Raw genomic sequence first — 13,090 nt, forward strand, 5'->3', positions numbered from 1 at the left:
CATGTGTAAATATTGAACAAACACTTATTGTATGTTCTGTATTTATGATTAACTAACAACATCAGTTCCTTAACCGAAAATGTGTGTGAAAGTGAACATAAATAGTTGTAATAACACTGTACATGCCTGTGTACTTAGAATTTTTGAGTTCCCTAACATACAACATACTATGTTTCTGCAGTAATGCGTGAGGATAAATAGATTAAATGAGTACATAAAAATCATATGTTGTGTAGTGATATCAGTATCATAATGTACATAACTATCATGAGATGACCATTCACAATGGTTATCATGAAGGTGGTCATATTGCAAAAAGTGTTGTTTTTGGTAGAGGATATGTGTGGTACATTAATCGAAGATGTGGCACACCTGAATGTGGCTGTGACTCAACAAGACAACACATGCAGTGTGTGATAATGTGTCTTTCATAGTAGTTCAACTATAGATATGAGTGAACTAATGTGTGACGTACGCTTTGATAAGTAATGAGTTGTTGGGGCATTTAGTAGCTAGAGTTAAGCTTTCAAATGAGTGTGATTAACTTCAGTTGTGCTATTCAGGTTGTAAGAAAGGTATTCCCTTCCCCAAAAAGCCTAATCAGCCACACCTTTCAATGACTTGAAACAGGTGCAAATGGTCTGAACTAAGTTGACCGTGAAATGAGGCTGTAATTAGTGTGTGTGCTGAACCCCACCCCCTCTGTTGAAGTGTATGCTGTGATGAGATATTAATTGCAGCTGCTTTAACACAATGGTAGATGAGCTAAGTAGTCATCTGCAGTGTTTAAGTTATGAAAACAATGACATAACATATGATACGTGTGCCTCATTATGCTGTCTGTATATGACATAAAGCAAAAATGGACCTTTTCATAAGCAACTATAGATGTGTTAGTGCCAGTGATGTTTGTAGGCCGTTACATGCAATTTCTTTGATGCATGCTTAAAATAGGCAGTAATGTCATGTTTGTCGGAGTAAAATCAATAAAATACACAATAATATGATACATATTTCTGTTCTGTACCTGTAGCTACTAATAATTTCTCATGAATATGTGTTACACGTGTACTACCCTGTTGTTCCCCATCTTCGCCCACCATCAATTGCTTCCACTGCAGCTATGCATTTTGGGAATTCACATGTAAATGAGCACGCAATGGCACGTGCTATATTAGTTACTGCTTTTAGTAGGACTACTACATATATGTCTATTTTGAGATATATATATACAGAATCAGACATATACATATATAGATGCAGGTATGCTTATATTGTGAAGACAGTATAAAAAGCAGTGTAAATATGCAAAATAACTGTAAGCAACGACACGCCTAGTACAGTAATATTTATCACCTGCTGGAAATTGTGACGGATAAATTCCAATGTCACGGTCACCAGCCAAGCCTTCCACGACGACGGTAAGTAATTTTGGCCGAAGCAGCTCCTCCAATGGAGTCAATATGAGACGTTGTGGTGTGGGCCCACCTCCAGTGCCAGTAGCATGCACGCGTTGGTCTTGTATTTTCTTTTTCAATTTGGACCTAATATCATCAAATCTTTTCCGACAATGATACTTGTCCCTGACACTATTCCCACAGGCATTGACACCAATGACTATTGTGTCCCACATTTCTTTTTTGCTTGCTGCACTTGTCCGCCCTTGAAAAACATATAAAAGATATGAGGTAAATGAATAATAATATAAGCACCAGTTTCCTACACTGCTAGCTGGTCCAAGAGATATCAAACATGCTGTTTTATGTGTAATATGTGCAGCACATGAGCATTCACTACTAAACCTATACATGTAAGCAAGGTTGCATTCATATTGTATGCAGTTCTGGCAAATTGACCGGCTGTGTTTATTTGTCCTTGTAAGGCATGATAAAAAGCTGTGTTTCCACACTAATGAACATAGAAAGATATTGTGTACCCATATTTGCATATGAACAAAACTCAGATGACCTAGGATCACATGTATTTGAATAATAAATGTAAAGTTACACTTACCTACTAAATGTCCATAGAGACTGTCATAGTGCTCCAGAATGCCAGTGACAAGAGCCCTATTTTCCTGGTCATTGAAGCGAGGATTACGTGGCTTCTCCACACGTTTTTTCCGAGCAGGTTTAGGGTCAGAGCTTGGCTGGTGCTGACTGGACTCTCCTTCTTCCAATGGAAGAGCCTCCAAAAGCTGGCCACCAGCAAGCACGCCACCACCAGACACCCCATCAGCAACTGCGCCACCAGCAGCACTCCCAGCACCAGCACTCCCACTCCTAGCACCAGCACTCCCACTCCTAGCACCAGCACTCACACTCCTAGCACCAGCACTCACACTCCTAGCACCAGCACTCCCAGCACCAGCACTCCCACTCACAGCACCAGCACTCCCACTCACAGCAACAGCACTCCCACTCCCAACAACAGCACTCCCACTCCCAACAACAGCACTCCCACTCCCAGCAACACCACTCGCAGCACCAGCACTCCCACTCCCAACAACAGCACTCCCACTCCCAGCAACACCACTCGGTGCACCAGCAACATCACTCCCCTGAACAGAACGTTCACTCCGACGCGTACTCGCACGAGTAGCACTCCCACTCCCACCAGCATCACTCTTCCCACGCTTTGCGGGCATACTTCCAGCACTCACAAAAAACAGACAAGAAATGTACAGGCAATCACACGACCCACTTCCACATATAAAACAAGACAAAGATGTAAACAAAACAACAAAGGACAAAGCTCACCCAATACACAACAAGTCTCTCAGTCAATATGCAAATGTTCAATCGTCCAGCTCTGTGCGTCTCTCTCTCTCTCACTCCCAACAACACAGAGAATGATTAGCAGTACACGTTGCCTTTAAATATGGCGCGCAATCAAAAACATGCTTGTTTCGCCTGATTCAGCAAGATTTGTGATTGTGCAACCTAACAGCACCCCGCCACGCACGCCGATACACCTGTGTGTGATCGGCTCATCATCGTGAGAGTGGGCGGATTTGTTTTCTGGTTGATTTTGAATGTATTCGGCACTTACTGCATACGGAGAGGGAAAAACGCCAATAACATGACTAATCGATAAGCTTGCCGATTTCACATAATCGTCGCTTACTGCATGAGGCCCACTGTCTACCTTAGAGTGACTCTGCAGTATTGCTAGGGTCAATCCGAAAATGTGCTGCAGACACTAGGGGGCCTATGCAGTAAGCGTTCATAAGCCACTTATCAAGCACTTATCGTCTGAAAATGCCTACTCTATTCAGTAAGCGGTGATAAAAGAGTGAATCGCTCAAAAAAAATTGCTCATAAAAAAAATCATTTTCGGCATGTTCATAAACATGTGCAATTCTAGTAGCAGTGATTAGGCTATGAACGCCTATCACCACTCTAGAATATCACAAAATCCTCACGCCAGAAAAAGTTGGCGTAAAGGTGAAACCTGCAGAGAAGCGGCGAGATGGGAAAAATGCATTTTTCCTGCATACACTGCCGACACAGTTTATCCGAGTGCGGCTCATTCCGCAAGCCGGGAAATGTCCCGGCTTGCGAGCCGCACTCCCTCAGCGTGCCGCGCATCACCGATGCGCGGTCACGCATCATCGGGTGCCAGCGCCCCCTGCACGCGCGTCCAGGGCTCCCCGAGGGAGCCCTGGTGTCCCGCGATCGCGGGACGGCGGCAGGGGGTTCCGGGGGACCCGGCGGACCCGGCAGCGGTAGGGAAAGCGCCCCGATCGGAGGGCGTTCTTCCGCTGCTTCGGCGCGCGCCCGTCACCCTGCGGCGCGCGCCAGGATACTGCTGCGGCCAAGAACGGGCAAATGCTCGAATAAACTTGGCCGCAGCAGTAGGATTGATGCCGGAATCTCTGTAGCTGATATCCATTAATATTAGCACCAGAGACCCCTGGCATAAATCCTATGCAATAAAAATGCATTTACAGTAAACTTCATTACCATAGCAGATAGTCTCAGTGACCCCCTACTTCCCGAAATATAGGCCCCGTTATGGGGTGCCGGTATCTCGTATGCATTTAAATGTCCGTGTCACGTGACCATGGGAATAAAATGCTTAGGAGATACCGGCACCCGATAACGGGGGTCTCTGAGGCTGAAACCAATGCGATTCAGCTCAGAAGACCCCCTGCTCATCTAAACTATTAACAAAATTAAAATGTATACACATAAATTTCGGGCGAGATTTGCACAGGGAGACGGCTCTCTCAGAGCAGCACTCTGCAGCAGATACAACTCGCCATGTTAGGCCTTTTCAGAGGGTCGTTCATCAGGTCACCGGCTAATCGCACGTTTTGTGAATTTTGCTGACAGCTAATGAAGGCTTTCTGAATACCGTGATAGCAACGCTCATAAAAACGGTGATTTAAATGGCCGGTGATTTTTTTTATGAACCATTAGTGCATAGGCCCCATGGTGTAGAAAATAATCTAATAAATGAAAACATGATGAATAGAAAAACCAAATGAACATAAACATAACCACTGATAGTATAGAGTGCAAATAAACGGTATTTAAGGAAAAGCACAGTATCTAGGCACTCAGTGCTGAATTGCTAGGAACAAAATCAATGACAACCACAGTTTGGTATATCCAAAGGATGCTAAATAAGAGTCTATAGGATGCCAATAACGTTGGAGCACCACACTTACGGACAACCACTACTCTCCAATGTAATCACCTCAAAAACAGAGAAAACGGGCACAACAACATGGCATAAAATCCTTAATATGTTGCTGGGGAGTAACAGTTAAAAAGCCACACTCACAATCTAAAAGAAAATATATTTGCTTGATTTGGAGTTTAGGAAGTAGGTCACTCCCACCTGCTTTTATACTCTTTGATACAGGAAATTGGTCCACACATGATATTTTATGTATTTATTTATACACATTAACTTTACACACACTTCTTTCGTTCAGACTGTTGGTTGAGAACCAGTGTATATATACACATTTTTTCTGGATGCGTCACTTCCTGGATACATGCTAGCAGTGAGCACACAGCCCATGGGAGCACACAGAGTGAAGGACACTGCTATGGGAATCCCCACAGGTTAGCTTCACCACCAGATACTCACGAATAGTGGCTTACATCGGCTCCATCTACATCTGACTTCCAGTGATTGGGCTTGACAGAGAGGACGATTTTAGGAGTCATGAATGCATAATTTCACAGTGTCTTACAACGCTGGGCGTGCACTTGCTGTTTCAGCAACTAAACAGTTATTCGCTACACAAATTTGGATAGATTCTTGCAGAGGAGACATACTAGAAAGATAGAGAAGACATGTTTACACCATTGAAGGCCGAAATCTGACTCTAGGACAAAATATGTGGAACTTTAGATATAAGCATTTTTCTGCATACACAGCCCTTAACCACCTGATAGTTACCCACAATACATTTCTACAGCAAAACAAGTTCTTCCCCACAAACCACAGCTATAGCAAAGCCTGGAGTTGTATTCTACATTTGGAAGGAGGAAAACCTGTGTGCAGAGCCTGATACAGGACTGAGGAGGTCAATTCTAGTACTGGCTGCCTTAATTCATCTTTTCAGCTGCTTCACTAGGTCTTTAAAAAGCCTCTAGTACAGACTGAAAGGTCTCGCTGTCCTGAAGGACCTTGACCACTGTAGAGAAAAGGCCTGCACAAAGATTTAAAGTGCCTTACCCCAGCCAAAGGTAACTGATCTCCACCTGTGAACTGTTTATCTGACTGTTGTTAGTAAGGGGCCTAGCCCTGCAATCATAGATAAGGTGGGGTCTAGTCCAGGGGAGTGCAATATTATTTTCCTGCGCCCCCCCTGCTGGCTGTCTGCCCCTCTCCTTGTGCCCCCCCCCCTTCCTTACCTTGGCTCGGTTTTTCTGTGTCATGACGTCACGTTGCCATGACAACTCAACATCACATGACCCCGCGGCATCAAATAGCGATGCGTCACCAGAAGTTTATAGAGACCTTGCAGGTCCCCCGGCATTAATTTAAATGCCTTCAGGAACCGCGCAGGGCTTCTGTAAACCCTGCGCCCCCTGCAGAGAGTCTCATGCCCCACCTGGGGGGTGCCCCCCCCCAGTTTTCGCACTCCTGGTCTAGTCAGTGCTCCCTAGGGGAGTTAGCCCTGTTTTGTTTGTTTTTCCTTTAACCCTGTTTTTGCTGAAACATAAGCTGTGTTTTTGTTGTTTAAACCAACCGGCTATTAAAAGGCTATTTTTCATTATTCTCCTGTTCTAAAAACCTCTGTATATCTCTCCTACATACTGTATGTTGTCAGAAGTGGGAAGAGAGGTGGCCTGGAGACCATCAGGCACATTTTCTGTGATTTTATTTGGAACAGTTCATACAACAGCTTGAATAACAGGAGTGAAAGGGAAGAACCATGTGCAGAGGTGACCAGAATAAAGGGCTACATATCCAGGTAGAAAAAGCTACCAACGCCATAGTCTAACTGGGGGGACTGCTACATATGGTGACCCACACAAGGTACTGATTATGTGACCAAAGTTTACCCCGTTACAAGTGCGAAAAGAAGAAAAAAATAAAAATAAAACCACATAGGTTCTTAAAATCTCAGAAAAAAAAGTCTACAGAGACGCCTGTGAGAGCTACAAACTCTACAAGTGAAGTCTGTCCCACCTGTATGACTGCCAGCTGTATTCTATTATATACAAAGAATATTGATGCAACAGCTTCTCCCAAAGTCAGTGTAAGGAATCGGGGGCCACGTCCCTTGCGGCGTGATCCCTCCTTACCCACTACCAGTACTGCAGCGGCTGCTGCCCCTGCCCCCCGTCGCTACCCATGCCGCCGCCCAGTGCATACCTTGAACTCTGCCGCCGCCATCTAGGATTCTGGCACTGGTGTTACAGACTCTCAGCTGTGCTCTGCTATTTCCTGGTCTCTCAGCCACTCACGAGCAGCTCCTCGACACGCCGCCGCCATGCCCCTCGTCCGATTGGTCACTGTCGCTTTAAATATCCTGCTTTGCCTTCACTTCCTTGCTCTGCATAGCTCCTTGCTTCCTGTGTAGCCTGGAAACTGTGTCGTGCTCCTGTTTGTCTTTACTCCTACAGATTTGAACCGGCTTGTCTGACTTACCTCCCTGGCTCCCGACTTCGGCTTACCCATCACGATTCTTACCTCTCAGACCCTTGGACACGGAAACGGATTTAACTACGGAACTCTCTATACTCCTGAACTCGGCAAGTACAACGACTATTCTGAATCTTAACCCAGGCCTGGCCACACTACAACCACATCCCGGACCCGCTCCCTCTGCTGTCGGTGTGTATATTCAACATCCCACCTCAGTACAGGGGACTGGCCTGGTCTGTGGGCTGCACAGCGTGACATTATGCAGAGCCCAACAGAAACAGACCTGACTGAGGTGGGCCAACTAATCAGGGAACTTGCAATTTGCATTGGTACTTTGGGAACTCAGATCACAAGCCTGGTACAGCAGCTTTCCCAGCTTTCACTACAGCCTATTCCGGCCCCAGCCGCGCAGGTTGGCGACCGGCCATCAGAACTCAGGATTCCCACATTAAAGCATATGCGGGTGACCCTCTAGTCTGTCGTGGGTTTTTGAACCAATGTGAAATACAGTTTGAGATTTCTCCCAGCCTGTTCCCCACCGCACGCACCAAGGTAGCCTATGTTTACTCTCTTTTAACAGGGGACGCCTTGGCATGGGCCTCTCCCATCTGGGAGTTGCGTGCGGAAACCACCCATGATTCCGCCAAGAATTCCAGCAGGTATTTGATATTCCCGTCCGCAGTGATACTGCCGCTGCTTCTCTTGTTCAATTGTCTCAAGGTCGCAGGTCTGTTGCCATATACGCATTGGAATTCCGGACTGTCGCGGCGGAGACGCATTGGAACCAAGAAGCCCTTATTGCTATGTTTTGGCAAGGTTTGTCCAACTCTGTAAAGGATGAACTTGCAGTCCACCCCAGGCCCCAGGGATTGGAGGAATTGGAGGAATTGATCGCACAATGCATACAAGTGGATCAGCACCTTCAACAGCGCCGTCATGAACGCCAGCGTCCCAGAATTTTCTCTTCTGAACCTATTCTTCCCAGGTCCTTCCCAGCTATTCGCCCTGTTCTAGATGCTGTGGAACCCATGCAGATTGCCAGTCAGGAGTTCCGTAATACCGACAAGACTGCCGATAGAAACCCTGACCAGACTGCCGAAAGGGCTCGTCGCTGGAATGAGGGCCTTTGCTACTACTGTGGATCTTCTGAGCATACGGTACATTTTTGTCCTTTAAGGCCCAAAGAACAACACGACTAATGGGGCAAGAGGGACTCATTTTGGGGTCAATATCTTCTCACCCTACCTCTGAAGAGGAACTCCCTAAGAGAATTATGCTTCCAGTCTCGCTTCAAGGTCCGAATTTTCTCGTAACAACCACCGCTTTTCTTGATTCAGGATCCGGTGGTAACTTTGTGGATCAAGATTTTGCTACCCTTAACAAGATTCCGCTCATCGCTAAGAAATCACGATTGGCCTCGAGGCTATTGAGGGTCGTCCTTTGCAACCTGCCTTCATCACGTTAGAGATTCTTCCTCTCACCCTTTCTGCCGGTACTCATACCGAAATCATATCCTTTGACGTGATGCACTCTCCTGCCGTTCCAGTTATCCTAGGATTACCCTGGCTACAGCAGCACAACCCACACATTGATTGGAGGGACGGCAAGACAATTCAGTGGGAGCCAGAGTCAGATGCCTTACCATTGCCGGTCATTTCTCCTACCACAGTCCTCGCGGGAGTGGAGACGCCCTCGGCTAATGATTCCGCTGTTCCTGAAGCATATGCGGATTTCATCGACGTGTTTAGCAAGACACAATCGGAGTTTCTACCTACTCACAGACCTTATGATTGCCCCATTGATCTGGTTCCCGGCGCTGTTCTTCCGAAATGTAAGTCCTACCCCTTGTCTCTCCCTGAAACTGAAGCCATGGCAGCATACATCAAAGAAAACCTTGAAAAAGGATTCATTCGTAATTCTTCGTCCCCCGCTGGTGCCGGTTTCTTTTTTGTCAAAAAGAAAGATGGATCCCTGAGACCATGCATTGATTACCGAGGGCTCAATCTCATCACAGTCAAGAATCGATACCCCCTTCCGCTGATCTCTGAACTTTTTGATAGGCTTTAAGGGGCAATTTTTTTTTCCAAGTTAGACCTCCGAGGAGCTTACAATCTTGTTCGCATCCGAGATGGCGATGAATGGAAGACTGCCTTCAATACCAGAAGCGGCCACTACGAGTATCTTGTGATGCCCTTCGGCTTATGCAATGCTCCTGCTGTTTTTCAGGATTTTATGAATGATGTCTTCCGTGATGTTCTCAACTCTTTCGTAATCGTCTATCTGGACGATATCCTAATTTTTTCTAAAAATTTCAAGATCATGTCCAGCATACCAGGCTTGTTCTCGCTCGCCTTCGTGTCAATAATCTCTACGCTAAGCTCGAGAAATGTCTTTTTCATCAAACCTCTACTGCCTTCTTAGGCTATATAATTTCAGATAAAGGATTTTCTATGGACCCTGAAAAACTTAAGGCTGTTTTGAATTGGCCTCTGCCCAACTCTCTCAAAGCCATCCAGCGTTTTTTGGGCTTCTCCAATAACTATAGAAAATTCATCCGAAATTTTTCTACCATTGTGGCTCCCATTACGGCCCTTACCAAGAAGGGAGCTGACCCGTCTGTATGGCCTCCGCAAGCCGTCTCGTCCTTCGAAACCCTGAAACAAGCTTTTGTCTCGGCACCCATTCTGCGACATCCCGATGTTAGTCTTCCTTTTACTTTAGAAGTTGATGCGTCTGATTGTGGTACAGGCGCCATCCTGTCCCAGAGATTCTTCCCTCAAGATAAGCTTCATCCATGCGGTTTTTTTTCAAAGAAGTTTTCGCCCGCTGAAAAGAACTGTGATGTTGGCAATAGAGAGCTCTTGGCTATCAAGATGGCCTTACAGGAATGGCGACATCTCCTGGAAGGTTCCCGCGAACCTATTTCTACATTGACTGATCATAAAAATCTTCTTTATATCGAAAATGCACGTCGTCTGGGGTCTCGTCAAGCCCGTTGGGCACTATTTTTCTCAAGATTTAATTATACTCTGTCTTATATTCCCGGTTCTAAGAACACAAAAGCTGATGCCTTGTCCCGACAATTTTCTCCGGAGGAAAGATCCGAAGAAACCCCTGAAACTATCGTACCCTCTAAGTTTATAATTTCCGCCAACTCATTTGACATTCTCGAAAAGATCGTTGAAGCTCAAACACAAATTCCGAGTGGTCTAGAGGTACCGGAAGGAATTCTCTATGCCGCACCCAGGTTTCATCAAAAGATACTAGAATGGGGCCACTCTGTCCGTTCAGCCGGCCACCCCGGCTTCAAAAGAACTTTGGATCTTATCAAGTGTACTTTTTGGTGGCCTAATATGGCAAAGATGGTTCATGAATTTACTAGTGCTTGTCCAGTATGCGCACAAAACAAGACTCTTCATCAAAGACCCTCAGGCTTGCTCATGCCCTTGCCAGTACCTGAACATCCATGGTCACATATTTCAATGGATTTCATTGTGGATCTACCCCCTTCCAGAGGGATAAATACCATTTTGGCCATCGTTGACCGTTTTTCAAAACAGGCCCACTTTGTTCCACTCAAAGGACTTCCCTCCACGCCCACCCTAGCTGATATCTTCACCAAGGAGGTGTTTCGCATGCATGGGATACCTACATTCATAGTCTCGGACCGAGGCACGCAATTTATATCTAAATTTTGGTGGGCTTTCTCCAAGAGGCTTGGCATGGCGCTATCCTTCTCATCAGGCTATCACCCCCAGACTAATGGGCAAACTGAAAGACCAAACGCTGGAACAATACCTACGGTGTTTTATTTCCGATTCCCAGGATAATTGGGTTGACCTGCTACCTTGGGCAGAATTTGCAACCAATTCACTTCGTAATGAATCCACGCACGAAACCCCGTTCTTCGTGAATTATGGTTTCCACCCAAGTCGACTGCCAATCTCAAGCATTCCGGTAGGAGTGCCAGCGGCTGATGAACGGGTAACTACTCTTCAGGAGTCATGGATCAAGATTCAGTCCGCGCTTCTTAGCGCCGCTCAGAAATTCAAGTCTCAGGCAGACCACCGTCGTCAACAGGCCCCTAATTACAAGCCAGGGGACCGAGTTTGGCTTTCGTCCAAGAACATCAAGTTGAAGTCTCCGACCCCGAAATTGGCACCCCGATTCTTAGGGCCTTTTCTGATCCAGGAACAAATCAATCCTGTGGCATTTCGTCTGCAACTTCCGTCTTCCATGAGGATTCCAAACGTATTCCACGTTTCCTTGCTTAAGCTATTTGTCCAGAGCAAACGGTTCCCTGCTAAGACCTATAAACCCAAACCAGTCACGGTCCAAGGACACCCTGAATTCGAAATCCAGACAATCATGGATTCTCGTGTATCCAGAGGAAAGATACAATTCCTTGTTCACTGGAAGGGTTATGGCCCAGAAGAATGCTCTTGGGTACCCAAGGAGGACATCCATGCTCCAGTTCTCTTGGACCACTTCCACAAGAAATTTCCACAGAAGCCTTGCATGGATCGCCCTGAAGTCGATCCTGAAGGGGGGGTACTGTAAGGAATCGGGGGCCACGTCCCTTGAGGCGTGATCCCTCCTTACCCACTACCAGTACTGCAGCGGCTGCTGCCCCTGACCCCCGTCGCTACCCATGCCGCCACCCAGTGCATACCTTGAACTCTGCTGCCGCCATCTTGGATTCTGGCACTGGTGTTACAGACTCTCAGCTGTGCTCTGCTATTTCCTGGTCTCTCAGCCACTCATGAGCTTTAAATATCCTGCTTTGCCTTCACTTCCTTGCTCTGCATAGCTGCTTGCTTCCTGTGTAGCCTGGAAACTGTGTCGTTCTCCTGTTTGTCTTTACTCCTACAGATTTGAACCGGCTCGTCTTACTTACCTCCCTGGCTCCCGACTTCGGCTTACCCATCACGATTCTTACCTCTCAGACCCTTGGACACAGAAACGGATTTAACTACGGAACTCTCTTTACTCCTGAACTCGGCAAGTACAATGACTATTCTGAATCTTAACCCAGGCCTGGCCACGCTACAACCACATCCCGGACCCGCTCCCTCAGCTGTCGGTGTGTATATTCAACATCCCACCTCAGTACAGGGGACTGGCCTGGTCTGCAGGCTGCACAGCGTGACAGTCAGTGTGAAGAATACATCTGAATGTGCCAGAATGGAGGACAAAATGTTGTTTGTCTGTATTGAACCCGGCCACGCGAAAGTGTCCATTTAAGCCTTTTGATGATGAGCATGTCCCTTATGTGCTCCCAGAAATGAGACGCTACAGGGAATCGCCCCTAGGATGTTGGAGAATGCCTGGACCCTAGGAAAATGGAAGAGTTATGTCCCTACATCCTTGAACATTAACGCTGGAAGCAAGGGCAGGACCCCATGAACACCAAATATTTCCACCTGCAACTGCAAGAAAAGCATGGTGGGTGCAGTGAAACTACAGGAGTTTCAAGCAAAGAATTCAATATTCCTGATGTGCCAGAGTCTTCCAAAGTAAAGAGGAAGAGAAATTAAAAGAAAAGAGGTTCTTAGCTTAGCGTGAAAGTTGCAGACACGTCCACAGTTGATCCTGTGACATCAGAAGGGACCTGAGATGTCCTGCAGCCTAAAGTGGATGGAAAATTCATTCCAGGAATGGTGGAATCTCCAGAGGGCCCAAGTCAGGAATCCTGAAGAAGTGTCTGTCAGGTTCTGACAGTGAGAAACCCTCAACAAACAATACCAGGGATGCGGAGCCAGAACAAGTAAGTGATGATCCTTTGACCTGCCCTGAAGATGGACTGCAAACTGCCAGATATGACTGTGATCACCTCTGTGAACAATTGGAACAGGCGATAGAAGATAACGCTAAGCTGCAGAGTCGGCGACCTGAGGACTGATCTAGAAATGGTGAACGCTACTATTGCCACTTGGTCAAGAAACAGAGCAGCTCTGATGAAGCTGACTGGAAG

General features: G+C 46.5%; 1 protein-coding gene across 1 annotated transcript in view; it reads right to left on the reverse strand.

The window, feature by feature from the left end:
- Positions 1-13,090, reverse strand: part of LOC142492292 (uncharacterized) — a 28,932-nt gene that overhangs the window by 1,541 nt on the left and 14,301 nt on the right. The window lies entirely within an intron of this gene.

The sequence above is a fragment of the Ascaphus truei genome, chromosome 4 (genome assembly GCF_040206685.1).
Source record: "Ascaphus truei isolate aAscTru1 chromosome 4, aAscTru1.hap1, whole genome shotgun sequence".
In the NCBI taxonomy this organism is placed as follows: Eukaryota; Metazoa; Chordata; class Amphibia; order Anura; family Ascaphidae; genus Ascaphus; species Ascaphus truei.